This window comes from Triticum aestivum, chromosome 7D (assembly GCF_018294505.1).
Source record: "Triticum aestivum cultivar Chinese Spring chromosome 7D, IWGSC CS RefSeq v2.1, whole genome shotgun sequence".
Classification (NCBI taxonomy): Eukaryota; Viridiplantae; Streptophyta; class Magnoliopsida; order Poales; family Poaceae; genus Triticum; species Triticum aestivum.
In genome coordinates, this window is record NC_057814.1 from 78,671,230 (window position 1) to 78,687,693 (window position 16,464).

The 16,464-nt window shown below is 43.7% G+C and overlaps 1 pseudogene; it reads left to right on the top strand.

The window, feature by feature from the left end:
- LOC123166366 (putative disease resistance protein RGA3) lies at positions 1-4,433 on the top strand (annotated as a pseudogene).
- The last annotated feature ends 12,031 nt before the right edge of the window (positions 4,434-16,464 follow it).

The window sequence follows — 16,464 nt, forward strand, 5'->3', positions numbered from 1 at the left end:
TTCTTCCTCGGATCTGCAAGATCATGGCCGAATCACTGCTTCTCCCTTTGGTGCGCGGTGTGGCCGGCAAGGCCACGGACGTGCTCGTCCAGACCGTGACCCGCATGTGTGGCCTTGACGACGACCGCGAAACGCTGGAGCGCCATCTGCAAGCCATGGAGTGCAAGCTGGCCAACGCGGAGTAAAAGAGCCAGACAAATGCCTACCTCAAGAGCTGGATGGAGAAGCTCAAGGCCGTCGCCTACGAGGCCGACGACGTCCTCGACGACTTCCAGTACGAGGCACTGCGTCGTGAAGCCCAGATCGGCAAATCCACTTCCCGCAAGGTACTCGGCTACATCACGCGCCGCAGCCCGCTGCTTTTCCGTTTTGCCATGAGCAGGAAGCTCAAGGGAGTCCTTGAGAAGATCAATAAGTTAGTCAAGGAGATGAACAAGTTTGGCCTTGAGAATTCTGTCCATCAGCAGGAGCCCCAACTTCCTTGGCGGCAGACTCACTCCAAACTGGATGAGTCTACCGACATCTTTGGGAGAGGGTGGTGAAGCTGCTGCTAGACCAGCAAGAGCAGCAAGGGTTCAGGTGCTGCCCATCTTTGGTATGGGAGGTCTTGGCAAGACGACACTTGCTAAGATGGTGTACAACGACCAAAAGGTCCAGCAGCATTTTCAGTTGAAGATGTGGCGCTGCGTGTCAGACAATTTTGATGTTTCTGCTATTGTGAAATCGATCATTAAATTGTCTAATGGAACTTGTGACCAGGATGACAGCATTGAACTATTGCAGATGAAACTTGGCGAAGTCATTGGCCAGAAGAGGTTTTTTCTTGTTCTTGATGATGTATGGAATGAAGAAAAAAAGTTGTGGGAGGATGAACTGAAGCCACTGTTGTGTTCTGTTGGTGGACCAGGAAGTGTCATAGTGGTCACATGTCGAAGCAAGCAAGTGGCCTCTATAATGCAAACAGTTGATCCCGTTGAGCTAGCATTTCTGAGTGAAGAAGATTCATGGGAATTGTTTTCAAACAAAGCATTTAGCAATGGTGCAGAGGAGCAAACAGAGTTAGTCACAATCGGAAAACGTATTGTCAACAAATGCGGGGGGCTGGGTTCAAAGCAACAGATACATGAATGGAAGACCATTGAAGAAACTAACATTGGGGATAATGTTGGAGGCAAATATGAGGTCATGCCCATACTGAAGTTAAGCTACAACAACCTGTCACCTGAAATGAAGCAATGTTTTGCATTCTGTGCAGTCTTCCCTATGGATTATGAGATGCAGAAGGATAAGTTGATCCAACTATGGATGGCAAACAGCTTTATTCAAGAAGAGGGGACGATGGATTTAACTCAGAAAGGAGAGTTAGTTTTCCATGAATTAATTTGGAGGTCTTTCCTGCAAGATATGAAAGTGGTAGTCGGCCCTCGTGAGACAATAGTATGTAAAATGCATGACTTAATGCATGAGTTAGCGAGAGATGTTAGCAATGAATGTGCCACCATAGAAGAATTGATTGAACAGAAAGCATTGGCGAAAAATGTCCGTCACCTGCAAATTTCAGAAATGTCACTGATTGTATTTGAACAGATATGTGGGTTGTGCGATGGCAAAACATCTCTCCGTACTATGTTAGCTCCATTCCTGTACCTACCTTTGAAACAGCTGCCACATCCATCATTACGAGCATTGGATAGTCAAATACTGTTTGCCACCAGTTTCAAGGCCGGAAAGGCAAATCATTTACGGTACCTTGACCTCTCCGGATGTGACATCTGTGTTACATTGCCAGATTCAATATGTCTATTGTATAACTTGCAAACATTCAGGCTCAATCATTGCACTGAGCTACAACAGTTACCAGAAGAAATGACAAGAAGCCTGAAAAAGCTCATACATCTTTATCTTTTTGGATGTCATAAGTTGGAGCGGATGCCTCAAAACATTGGTCAGCTTAACAACCTTCGCACACTAACAACATTTGTTGTGGATAGTAGAGCTGGTTGTGGTATTGAGGAGCTCAAAGACTTGCAACACCTTCGCAACAGGCTGGAACTGTACAGCTTGAGGAAAATAAAGAGTGTAAAGCATGCAAAAGAAGCCAATCTCTAGCAGAAGCAGAATCTGAGTGAGTTGTTGTTCTGTTGGGGCCTAAAAAGATATGAAAAGCCCGAAAATGAGGCATGTAATGAGGAAGAAGTGTTCCAGCATCTAGAACCTCATAGCAAGATCCAAATTTTTGAGTTGTACGGATATGGTGGCCTAGAAATACCACGATGGATGAGAGACCCTCAGATGTTTCAGTGCTTAAGAAAACTCACCATTTCCAACTGGACAAGGTGTAAGAATATACCTGTAGTATGGCTCTCAACCTCACTGGAGTACCTATCCCTGCACAACATGGGTAAACTGAAGACATTGTGTGATAACCTTTGCATAGAAGGTGGAGGACGCAGTACCCCTCTACAGATTTTCTCGAAGTTGAAGGAGATGGTCTTGGAACACCTACCTAGTCTAGAGGGATGGGCAGAAAACAGTGCGGGTGTGGCCATTGATAGCTCAGTAATATTCGCGGTGCTTGAGAAGCTAAAAATCAGCCACTGCCCTAAGGTTGCAAGTTTTCCACCGAGCCCCGTTCTAAAAAAACTGAGTTTAGGGAGCTATTACTTGCACGCGAAGTGTTCATGGGATATTCCAAGGTTGCCTACATCCATTGAAATTTTGCAGATTCGATACTTCGAAGGTTTGGTGGCGCTGTCGTCGAACCTTAGAGATCTGGCAAAGCTGAGCAACCTAGTGGTGCATAGCTGCACGAGGCTGAAAGGGTTGCCTGACGGGATGGATGGCCTCACTTCTCTTCGGATATTGCAAATCACTTGTTGTCCAGCGATAGAGGAATTCCCGAATGGTCTCCTTCAGCGTTTACCAGCCCTTGACCAGCTAACCATAGAGAGATGCCCCGAGTTGGAAAGACAATGCCGAGAAGCTGGGCTGTATTTCCAGCCCTTGGTCAGCGCATAAATCAGGATTCAGAACTTGAGCTCCAGAAGCAGAAGCAGAAGCAGAATCCACAATTATAGCAGAAGCAGAAGCAGAATCCACAATTATAGCAGAAGCAGAAGCAGAAACAGAAACCAGCAGAAAGAAGTTTCTAAGAAGGCTCCTCCCCTCCTGTGCTCACTCGAAGTCTGGTGATAACTGAAGTGCGTATGCTACAATTCCTTTCCTGGTGTTATTATGGTTTAGTTAACTATCTTTCCTTATGCTATATTCCAGCATAATATAATATAAGTAACTCCCAACTGATTACTTTTTTTTTCTGTTTCATAGAATCTGCTGATTCCGAAATCTTTTGATCTTCCGTGATTCCGTCTCGGTGCCACATTCTGTACACATTTTTTGGACAAGTATATCTTGTTGCTTACTGCTCTGTGCTCGTCTCAATGATCACCACAATTAGCATAAAGAGGTAAACTTTTAATCCATTGACATCTCTAGTACTTCTGCTAGTGCCAGTGTTAATCTGTTGCTGTGCATCTGTAGTACCTCCAATCCAAATCCAGTGACATCTCTAGTATTTCCTACTAGTGCCTAGTGTTAATCCGCTTGCTCCAGCTGGAGACGTCGATTCCTTGCAGTTGCGGTTTACTGCAGATTGCCAATGCTAATTATCGTACATCTAGCTAAACATCTGTTCTGCATCATAAATCATCACCAAAATTGCTTTGATGACACTACTTAATGTGATGCGATGCCAAAATGTTTTCATCATCTTTATTTGCATCTCTCTTCGTAATCGTCAAGGAAATTGGTTATCAGACTAGTAGATACCGATTTACCTACAATTATCTTGCTTTGAACTCCTGCCAGAATTCAGATACCACTTTTGGATGATAGAGCGTCAGGAAAACCCAAGCTGCGAAGCAAATCCGCATGAACGTTTACCCTGGTAAATCTCCCTACAAATCGGGTGGATGATATGCTGGCAATATTCAGGTATAATGCAACGCTAATGTGATGATTCAATGTACCTGCAGGTTGGCATTTCTGAAAGCATCCACAAGATGAAGGAAGCAGTGCCCGTCGAGCAAAGTTGGGAACCCCATCAGCACGGCATATGATGAGTGTTGTCTTGATCAGTATTTTCCTAGAGATTTTTCTCTACATGTGTGCGATAGTGCAGGCAGATATGTCTTGATCCATTTTCTCGACACGTAGATGTCAGTAGGAATTTTTATTTGCCTACAAATGTGCAAATTGTCCCTTGGCTGTGAAAGCGTTTGTGTGTGTCGTTGTTGGGAATGTGGTGTGGCTGAGCCTGGATAGGAGGCGTGTGTGTGTGTGGTCTACTGGTGTGTATAGCCGTGTAGGTGTATAAACACTGGCGCTTGTCGACTGTTTCGTCAGTTAAGGGGAAGGAAATAGCAAAGTCTGAATTGCCCTGTCTCCTCCTCTGTTCCCAGCCCCCATTATTCTTCCTCTTCACGCATAGCAAGTTGAGTGTTACAGGAACGAAGCACATGTCCATGGGAGCAAAACTTGGGATTATGTGAGGATGAAGAGTGCAACTAGCTTACACCGAGATACTCTGAAACTCTGGTATACTGAAGCTTGCCCGTAAAAGAAAGTATACTGAAGCTTGGCTCGCCCTCAACAGATTTTGTCTTTGCTTCCACTGATGTTGCGTCAATTTCCCGAGGGAACTTACAAAATGGTGCTTTGCAGTTTACTTTGTTGTGATAACAGTTCGTCTTCAGATCTTGTTACGACTATGAAACATAAACTTTCTTTGGTGCGTTGCGTTGAAAAATCCAGCTCCATCAGAATTCAGATACCCTTTCTTGGGCTTCTAATTTTTTTTCTCCCTCTTCGCCTGAAGTTCTTTATCCGGGTTGACATGTTTAGATTCCAGGACCTCAATGAACTGTGCATAACACAGTGCAATTCTAAGTCTGAAAAGCACATTCAAAATTATTTAACCAGGGGTATATTGTTATTCATTTCTCAACTAGAAGAAAATGTAGGCTTTATTGTCGTAGCTATGGATGAGCTAAACAACTTTTCTTTTTTAGGGGGTTAAAACAAAGGCTTCTCGCCCTTCTAGAGACCCATGAGATGTTTGAAGACGTGTTTTCGGTGTTTTTTTGTTTCACTTAAAAACAAGAACATTTTAAAAGATATGATTTTTTCTTAAAAAACTGGAACTTTTTTATTCACGAAAAAATTGAAATAATATGTGCACATTTTTAATAAATAGAATTTTATCAAATTTATGAACATTTATAATAGTTATGATGTTTTTTTAAATGTGAACACTTAAAAAATCATGAACATTTCTCAAAATTCATCGATTTTTTTATAAAATTCAAAAAAAAAATACTTAAACTAGGTAGTTGTTTCGCAAATAATATATGGTATTAAATATGTTTTCCTTCTTGAAAATAAAAACCACCCAGAAAAGTGTAGAAAAGCCGTTCGTCCAGCCATCAATCACGAGGCCCACAAAACGCTTTGGGGATTATTTCATTCGGCCCATAAATCTAGAATGGTTTCACAAAAAATAGAAAGCCCAAGCTGCAGCCCACATCAGGCACCAGAAACCAAACCTTTTCCTTCGACGCCTCGCCTTTCCCAGTTTTGCGTCACAACGCCGCCGGCGGCGGTCCCTGTTCCTTCCCAAGCACCCGCGGATTGAAGACCAACGGCGCAGCCCCTCCTTCCACAAGCAGCCGAATACTTCTACTCAGCCCCGTAGTAAAATTATTTATATGGGCAGATGGTAAGGTATGTGGTTCGTCCGTTGCCCTCTCAGAAATTCAGCGTCAAGTAGCTCTGCGTTCTTCGCCTCAATCTTGCACAAGCGGCACCAAATTGAGTTACTCACATTGTTCTCGTTTTGTGCTTAATTCTAGAGGTCCTCACTTGCTTAGAGAGGTTGCTCAAGATAAAGAGAAAAGCGGGAGGCTTAATTCTTGTTCTTTCTGCGATCCAGCCACCGACATCCAACCATATGTATGTGCTCTTATTATTTCTTCTCTTGTCTGTATTTAAGCTACTTGTGTGGTGATGTCTTCTCCAAAATGTTTATCCGCTAACAGTAGATGGCGACAAAAAAAACTTAATATCCGACAGTAATACATTAACTTCTTTCTTGACTACAATCTTTTGCAACAATCAGTTCTATCAAGCTTATTTGAGTTTTTAGAAGAAAGGTGGTAATACTGAATAGAAAGTCGTTTTTGTGTAGAAAGCAATCTTTTGTGGAAACACAATGCTTTTATTAGTATCATGATATATATTTGTTTATCGATACAAATAATTACGTTTATGCAAGCTATGTTAACTTGCAAAAAACATCTTATATCACGGGACGGAGGGAGTAGTTTGTAAAGGCCTTTTTAGATTCTAGAGACCATCAATAACCTATGCAATGTCTGGTTACTTCCTATGCCATTTTTAGCATGGTGTATATTTTTTAGCATTTGTATAAACAAGGGCCCAGGTCCCCCCCCCCCAGACACACAGTATGTGTGTACCGAACAGAAAGTGTTTTTTTTTGCGGAAAACAATATTTCGTGGAACTACAATGTTTTTCTTGGGCTGCGGTCGGCTGGGGCCTCCGCATGACTCGACGGAGGTAACATCGGCATGGTGGCGGTGGTGGCGGTGCGGAACGGAGACTGCCTCGGGAGGCTTGCTTGGGTGTTCAGGGCGGCCGTCGGGTGGCACGGGCTGCGGGACGGCTTGGGGCGCGGTGGGCAGCCTCCTCCATGCTTCTGGGCGGTGGTGGTTGTGGCGCGGTGGTGGTGGCGCTTGCCCGGCGACGCTGAGTGGCTGTGACAATCTTCAACCGCGGGCGTGCGGCGGCTGGGTGCTATTGGTTGGAGCGGCGGCCCTCGAGTTTGGTGCAGAGGGGGCGGAGTGAACCACGGGGAGCCGACCGAGTTGGGTGATTGGCGGCCGGAGGTACCGGCTACCACCGGGTGGCCGGAGGTGCCGGATGCCATGCGGCCCCCCTGTCTGGATCTCGAGTTGCCAGATCTTATGGGGTGACACCCCTCCTCTCTAGGTAGTGCTAGTTAGCAGTTGGCCGACGGCGCGGGCTGGTCGCCGGTGTTGGGGTTTGACTAGGCCCCCCTGCCGTGGGCTGGTTGCTCTCCTGCGGTTGACTCGGTCGTTTCTCTGCCCAAGTCGAGGTGGAGGCTCGTGGCTTGATAGGGTGATGGCCTCGTGTTTTGGCGGTGTTGAGTTGTCGGAGGATGCCGGGACGGCAACTCTGGATGGTGGGATCCACGGTGGGCTTTCTGGCAGGCCTCATGGTGACGTTGATGCCTATTCCTCTTGGTCGTGTGGGCAGCATGGGAGTAGGGGTGGATGGCTTTGGCAGACTCTGGTCGTGCCCGGATTTGGCGGGGTTGGCCTGACTCTCGCCGCGAGATCGGTAGGGGCGCCTCCTGGTGGTAGTGGCGAGCTCCCAAGCGAAAGCTTTGCGCTTGGCGCCGGCGCCGGCAGCTCCCGTGGGTGTCCTCCAATCCTTACTTGTCGCTCATTTAGTAAGTGGTAATATGAATCAGAGGGAGTATTAACTTTATATCCAACAGTACGTAGTACATAAGCTTCAGCAACAATCAGTTCTATCAAAGCTTATTAGTGTTTTTAGAAGAAAGATGGTATAGTGAGTAAAAAGTCATTTTTTGTGTGTGGAAAGCAATCTTTTGTGGAACCGCAATGTTTTTCTCAGTAGCATGATGTATCTGTTTATCAATGGAAATAATTACTTTCTTCCTTTTCAGATTCTAGCTAGAGACCACTGATCTATTCAATGTACTGGTTATTTCCTTTGCCATTAGAATATGGTAATCTTTTGAATATTTGTAAACAAGGGCCCTCGGTGTCGTCTCAGCCCTGGGCTCGAGATATGTGTGGACTAACCCAGGGGTATAACATGAATTGCACCGACTAAGAACACTTATTGTCAAGAATAAGCGCGTGAAGGGGATTGCATGCCCGACCCCCGCATGGCCTCTCCATGGTGGCTCGGGGGAACCCTAATTCCCAGCGGCCTGTGCTCCCTCCTTCGCCACCCCCTGTCGCTGCCGTCGACGGCCCTTGCCGTGGTGGCGGCAGGCTTCATTCCGAAATGAGGGTGGAGCTTCTTTGTTAGCGTGATCGCGGCGGACAGTGGCGGAGCCAGGATTTGGGTATAGGGGAGGGAGCCAAGTCAAGTTGATACAAAAAACTTTCTAGGGTGAAATATGGTTAAAGTGTACTACTAGTTTGAATTTACCTCTATTGATGCCAAAAAGATGAAAAGATATACAAATTTCATCTGGAGAGAATTTGGCAGCTAATACATTTCAATGTGTATTATCATGTAATTAGGAAGCAAGTTGTCTCTCATTTTGCAGGTTTAGAAAATAAACTAATCTATAGAGTGTTTGGGTCGATTTTCCATTCAGAATTGTAGAACCGCAAGTTTCTGAACTAGCATCACAAGACAACCAAAAGGACTGAAATTAAATAATTTCACATGAAATAACTAAATCTGATGTATAATTTCACGTGAAATAACTGAAATCGAAATTAGCTATGGTGATTCACGTAATAAATGAAATGAATGTGACCATCTGGAAATAGGCTGATCTTTTTCCGCTAAGTATTATTTCAATTTCAGTTATTTCACATGAATCGCTAGAGCTAGATTTAGCATAATCATACAAGAATCTCATGTATAAGAACTAAAATCTCTTTCAGAATTAGCATCACAACACAAGAATTACAAGAAATTGATACAAATCGCTAGAGAAAGGGAGCCTTGGCGCAGTGGTAAAGCTGCTGCCTTGTGACCATGAGGTCACGGGTTCAAGTCAACAGCCTCTTGCAGAAATGTAGGGAAAGGCTGCGTAGAATAAGACCCAAAGTGGTTGGACCCTTTCTCGGCTGGACCATAGAATTGACGAGCGTAAAAAACCTATGGTGACACAGATGATCGCAATCTAATCACGAGGAATGACTAGAAGTGCCAGTTGAGGCGTAGGGTTTGAGCGGCGTAACGGGCGCCTGCAGCGCCCCGCGCTGGGCCGGCCCATTACTGCGTACGTTAATTTGCAAAAGAAAGAAATTGCCTCGCTGCGAATCTAACCCGCGTCCTCTCTCGTCAAACTTCCTACCTACAACCACTGCACTACAGAGCGGGACCTGGTGAGCTTCAACTCTTTTTTCCTTTTATTCCTTCCTTCTCTGTTTTCTTTTTTCCTTTTTTCTGTTTTTCTTTTTTTTCTTCTTCCATATTTCCTCCCTCATCGATTTTCATGTTTTTTCCTTACATGCATGAACTTTTTTTTCTTCTTCCATGTTTCCTCCCTCATTGAATTTTTTTAGTGAACTATTTTTAACAATTGATGATTTTTTTTCGAATTTGATGAACTTTTTTCAATTCAATGAACTTTTTTAAAATTTGATGAACTTTTTAAAATTTAAAGCTTTTTTTAACATTGATGAACTTTTTTCAAATTCAATGGACTTTTCCTGAAATTCGAAGAACTTGTTTTCAAATTGATGAACTTAGTTTCAAATTTGGTGATCTTTTTTGAAATTGGTGAACTTATTTATATCTTCGGGGAACTTTTTTTAAAACCGATGAACTTTTTCAAATTTGGAGAACTTTTTTTCAAATCCGATGATTTTTTTTAAATTCAATGAACCTTTTTTTTAATTCAATGAACTTTTTCCAAAATTCGATGAACTTTTTCTCAAATCGGTGAACTTGTTTCGCATTTGATGATTTTTTTTCAAATTCCATTATCTTTTTATTCCAAAATTGATGAACTTCTTTCACATCTTGTGAACTTTTTTTTCAAAATTGGTGATTTTTTTTCTGATAGATGAACTTTTCTTATCAAATTTGATGGAAAAATTTCAGTAACGATGAACTTTTCCAATTCGTGATCTTTTTTAAAAATTTGATAAACTTTGTTTTATAAAAATATAATAATGTAAGTTGTGGATAATAAATAACGCGGCTGCAGTAGTTCTTTAAGTGTCCGTGTTGCTGTTTGTCACATTGATCAAGTGGCTGTAGTGGTTAGCTAAGCCATCTTTCGAAGTAGTGATGCAAGTTTGACTCCTCCTACTCGCAAGTTTTTGCCTGTCTTTTTCCGCGCAACAGTTTCTGCGCTGGTGCATTGGTTGGCCGGCCCACTTCGCGTTTTCTGTAGGTGCTGGTTTTCTTCTGGGGCGCTTAAAGCGCTCAATAGGAGCTCCCCGGCGCAGCGCAAATCAGAAACGCCAATGACGCGAGCAGTTAGGTTGTCTCGTACGTGTTTCATGGGTTGTGTCATGGGCCTTTCCTTTTGTTGTTGTCTTACGCTTCAGATGGGAGGGCCGGGTACGTGTAATTACACGGATTACTGCTAATGACAATGTACCTACTACACATTCCTTCGATGGTTGGGGGCTCAGGTCCTGCTCGCCCCCCTTGTCTCCGCCACTGACGGTGGAGCCTAGATGCCGGGGCGGCAGCACGAGCTAGTGCGGCGCGTAACGACTGTCTGGATGGTGCCGGTGTCGTGAGCTATGCGGGGGCTGCGCTTATGCTCGGCGGCGGCAATGGGTGCATGAGATCGGGCTGCGCGTGTGCTCGGCGACGACAGTGGGTGCGTGAGGGTCAGGCTGCATGTGCGCTCGGTGATGATAGTGGGTTTACGAGGGTCGGCAGGATAGCGACAGTGACGGAAACAAGGTGGGTGAGCAGGGGCTTGCCCTCTCCCAATCGTCGAAGGAATGTGTAGAAGGTATATAGTCACTAGCGGTAATCCATGTAATTACACGTATTCGGCCCCTCCTATCTGAAGCGTAAAACAAAAATAAAAGGAAAGGCCCATGACACAACCCATCAGACATGTACGAGACAACCTAACTGCCCGCATCATTGGCACTTGTGATTTGCGTTATGCCGCTCAAACCCTTCGCCCCAGCTGCCGCCTCTAGTCCTTCCTCGCAATCGAGATCATCTGTGTCGCGATAGGTTTTCTTGGTCCAGCCAAGGAAGGTTAGCAGTAGCTCTGGCGATTTGTATCAATTTCTCTTAATTCTTGTGTTGTGATGCTAATTTTGAAAGAGATTTTAGTTCTTATACATCAGATACTTGTGTTGTGATGCTAAATCTAGCTCTATCGATTCACATGAAATAACTGATAATACTTAGCGGAAAAAGATCGGTCTATTTCAAGACGATCACATTCATTTCATTGATTACGTGAATCGCTATAGCTAATTTCAGTTTAAGTTATTTCACGTGAAATTATACATCAGATTTTAGTTATTTCACGTGTTTGAAATTATTCAACTTCAGTCCTTTTGGTTGTCTTGTGATGCTATTTCTAGAACTTGCAGTTCTACAGTTGTGAATGGAAAATTGCCCCAAACACTCTATAGATTAGTTAATTTTTTAAACTTGCAAAATGAGGGACAATTTGCTTCCTAATCCCATGATAATACACACTGAAAGGAATTAGCAGCCAAGTTCTCTCCGGATCAAATTCATATACCTTTTCATCTTTTTGGCATTCATAGTTAAACTAATATTACACTTTAACCATATTACATCCTAGAGAATTTTTTATATCAACTTGACTTTGGCCTCCCTATACCCAAATGCTAGCTTCCCCCCGGGATAGCGACGGAGGCATGTAAGCGAGGGCAGCAGTTTGGAGGAGCGGCTCCGTGGGATTCGCCAAGGCTACGCCATTTTGTGCCATCTTCGGCCTATAGATCTGTGGTCTTGTGCCTGAATTCGCCGTGGGGGACTGCTCCTGGGTAAGGCATCTCGTGTGGTGGCTACGGGAAGGGGGCAAGGATGCCGGGGAGGCGGCTCTATGTTGATGGCTGCGATGACATGGGTTTCTACAGCAGCTGGGGCAGTGGATTCAGAGTGGTGCGCTCTGATCTGGCCCCAACAGGTGTGTCATGTGTCATTTATCCGTGGCAAGAGGAGACGCGGTCTTATGTCACATGAAGATCTGGTGGCTGACGATTGGGTGTTCTGCACAACATGCATGACTCTGGTGGTCTTGGTACCATTGGTGCTCCAGATCTGCAAGCTCACTTTGCAAGCTCACTACAATGATGCAGAGGAGGGACTTGGCGAAAGCCTTCGACAATGGCGGCGCCTGCAGGTGCCACCACCTCCTTGGAGGCGTGTCCCGAAGCTCCTCTTCCTTTCGCTTGTTGTGGTGCTTGGGCTCTCCGGTTTAAAACCCAAACTTCGGCTTTTCGTAGTGGGCAGCAGCGGCATTTACGTCGTAACCTCCTTGGAGGCGCCGCTTTCGAGGGTCGGCCTATGGATGCTGTGTGGGGTGCTTTCGTCATCAAGGGAGATGTACGCCGGGGCAGTGGGCAGTGGGTCTTGGTTCTTCGTTGAGCGTCAAGGTGGTGGGCCTCTGGTAGCTGTGTGCTGGCAGGGCTGCAGATCGGCATGACATAGGTGATGACTATGAGCTGCGGCGGTGACAAGGTTATCGGTCTGGTCGAAGCAAATGGGGGTGGTTGGACAGTATGTCGGGGCGGTGGCCTCGGATGTGGTGTGACGGTCGTGGTTTGCAGGTGATTGCCCTGAGCAATGTGGACTGTGGATAGAGTTGGGTAGTGCGGCATTGCAGTTCGAGGATGAGTAGTGGTTGAGTGCGTAGGGCGGGTGAGCAGTGGAAATAGGGGTGGCGGCCGTGGGAGCTTTGCTGATGACATGGGACCACATGGCGTGTGGGCGACGTGGTTGTCGTTGATGCTGGTCATCGACATGTTGAGTGTTGCAATTGACACATGACTTGTGGAGTGCTTGATTCTTCATCATCGTGGGAAAGTCTCGTGTCTGCTTCTCCCATAGCAGTCACGACTTCTTGTTTCCGGCCACGGTGGAAGGCTGGTTTGTTTGGTGATGCGGTTCCACCACGTGGTGTGTGTTTGTGTGGTTGCGTTTGTTGCGATGTTCGGCACGTCATATGCGAGGTGGGCTTGGTCATGTGTGTTCTTGATGTTCTGGAGTGGGCTTTTGGTCCTTGTTGTTTCGGTTTTTGCCCGGTTTTCCATGATCAACTGGGCAACAATCTTCTTCTTAATCAATGAAATAGGTAAAGTTTTTGCCTCATGTTTAAAAAAAATAAGTGCATGATGGAGGAGAACACAAAGGTTGCACACGAATCAAAAATAGGGTATGAGACAATTAATAACTTTGAAAACACGAAATAGTTGATAACATAAAACACTACCTCACCCCTATTGATAACCATTTTGGCCACTACCGTCAAAACAAACCCTCCAACCAATTGGGAGAGAATCAATAGACTCCTTTTCGGGACGAATCATATACTACATACCCACATATTATATTATATGTGGGTATAGTGAGAGTGACATAACTAATATGTCGTGATTTTTTATCACTAAAAATGGATAATAATCCAGCCTTCAATAAGAAAAACTCTTTTCATTGCACACGACTTTCCCTATGTAGAAATAGCCAATTTCTATTCCAAAGAGGAAGTTCTACTAATTTTTTTAATTAGTAAGTTGATTCACCCGGATTCCTTCATTTCCATATAAAGATCATTTCCTTCACGAGTCCGTTCCCCTAAGGTATAAAACCCCTCTTTCTCTAATTTAGAATTAGAAGGAATTCCACTAACAACACAACGTAATTAACTCGATTCGTTGATGTTCAGTACTCCCTCCGTTCCATAATATAGTGTGCCTGCGTTTCCAGAGATCTAACTTTGACCGTAAATTTAACCGATGAGACCGACTGCGGCGGGAGCAAAAATTATACCACTGAATTCACTCTTTCGATACGAATTCAGTGGTATAGTTTTTGCTCCCGCCACAGTCGGTCTCGTTGGTTAAATTTATGGTCAAAGTTAGATCTCGGGAAGCGCGGGTGCACTACATTCTGGAACGGATGGAGTATGAAATAGACACTCAGGTAAAATTAGTACAAGAGAGATATATATTTTCCATGTCTAACCACGAACCTTAATGTCATGTCACGGTCTACTGCTGTCACAAACAAAAGGTCCTTACCAATAAGCAACACACTTAACATAAGGATTTGTAGTAAGTCAGATAATATTTCTGTGAATAATATTCATTTTGGCTAGAAATGTTTTCTATAATTTGAGTTGTACTACCGGTGACAAAGGTCCTTACCAATCAGTCAGTATGTGTAAGAGATCCGCAATATTTATTCGGCTGTTAGCATTTTTATAAATTGTTAAAGATGATGCAATTGCCATTTTTAGATTCTTTATTAATTGAAGACAAACGTGCTAATGTGAGACGTGGTATTTCTGCTCCCGGGTGAATGGATGAACAGTAAAATGTAAAAAATTAGAACGCAAATTCTGAATTTTTTTTTGTGACACACATTGTCGAATGTTTCAGCTGCGTGCAAATTTTTGTGATGAAAAAAGTGCTCTGCGAAAAAAACCAATGCTCTAAATATGCTATTTTTGAAAGCATTTTGGAGCACTGATTTTTTTGTTGTTGCCCAGACTTCTATCAATGTCATGAAACTTTGCACCAAGGCGAAACATTCAACAATGTTTAACAAACAAACAACAACAAAGCCTTTAGTTTCAAACAAGTTGGAGTAGGCTGGAGCTGAAACCATAAGATCTCGAAAACAACTCATGGTTTTGGCATGATGTTAATCGCCAAAAAAGAATGTTTTGATTTTTTTATTACTAATTTTTCATAGTTTACTGTTCATCCCAGGTTCATTTGCACCTGGGAGCAGAAGGACACTTTCGTGCTAATGTGTACTTATTCTTTGTTTTTTAAACTTGAAATAGTGTTCACATGAACCGTACCCAAAGCATTACAGATAAAGAAAACAATTGACCAGACCAAGAAATTAGGTGCCATGTGTAAAGCGTTACATGTGGGAAGTGAAGGCATTTTTGCATGAAAGAATTACGAAACAGGTTCTGTTGCAGTTGTTCAATCTTTAAATTCCACCACATGTTCTTTAAATGTGTAGAAAGTCCTGACACATGATTTGCTACATATAGGATAGGAGCGCCTCCTATTATTTCTTTTCACCTGAAAACTAACCTTCTTGCTTTTGCATCCCAATTTACCAGGCATTTTCCCGGTGGCCGCAGCAGTCAAGGTAGCTCTCAGTTGCCTTCAAAAAAAAAGGGTAGCTCTCAGTTCTGTACCAGGCATTCCCACTTACCATATACCAGCCATGTTCATCAGTTCTGTACCCCTCCCACCTAGTGCTCCCCTGCTCTGCTTTACGATGCCAACTTCTTTTTCCATCCCAGTAATCTGGAGAAAGAGATTTCCTTTTAGAAGATTGGTTTGTACAGTCCAAAAATTGACTAAGCATGTTTATGAGCATTAATATCCAGTTGCCATTCACAATCATGCCATAATATCCTCTGTTGCATTATGAAAAATGGCTAGAAGTTCAACTTTTCATGAACTTGCTTAACATGCCATTTAATGTCGTCTCTTCAATCGCAATATACGTGGAACCCTTCAAAATGTTCAAAATCCGTCCAACACTTTGTTTAATACTGCATGATATGGGCTACACCGAAGTACTGCACGATACTACAGCAAGTGGAAACTTCCTTCAACGCTTTATTTGGGAGTATGCGAGTAGCTATTATGTTTGGCTTCTCTAGATCCACACGCAAGTGCAGTATGATATTTGCAAGGAGAAAGATATTTCCTTTTAGAAGATTGTGTACACTTTGTTTGGTAGCTGTTGTGTCTTTCTCTTCCACCCACTACTACTTACTCACTCCGTCCCATAATATAAGAACGTCTTTGACACTACACTAGTGTCAAAAACGTTCTTATATTATGGAACGGAGGGAGTATATGATACTAGTGGTTGGGGCATCACCCTGTGGCACCGCTTGAGAGGAAGTTGTGCACACGTTTTCATTTAAAAAAATAGACGGAGTCCTCGCTTCCATCTAGAAAAACATTTAAAAAAAAATCCTCACCTCCATTTAGAAAAAGAAGTAAAAAAAAGAAAAAAAATCATCAACATAAAAGCAAACTCTCCAAATTTATGACCAACCTTTCCTTCAGTGATCCCCTTCATTTAAAAACTTATGGGGTCATCACCTCCATCTAAAAATTTAAAAAATTTAAAAAAATTCCTCACATCCATCTAAAAATAATATCCCAAAAGCTTTTTCACCACAGTCAACCAGCTTGCGCCACATGGCATAGCTGGTTGGCCACCCTTCACGCGACGCTTAATGGGTTTAATTAATAATTGGCAGGTTGAAACCCATTTAGCAGCGTTGCCAGGAAAGAGAGTATAGCATGCGGGCTGAGCAGATGCGAAAGCACCGAGCTATGCACTCACGGACACTGTATGCCGAACCACGGAAAACTCGCATCGCCATGTTATTATATGTTGAACCCGCGTATGCGTATGGTGTATGCATA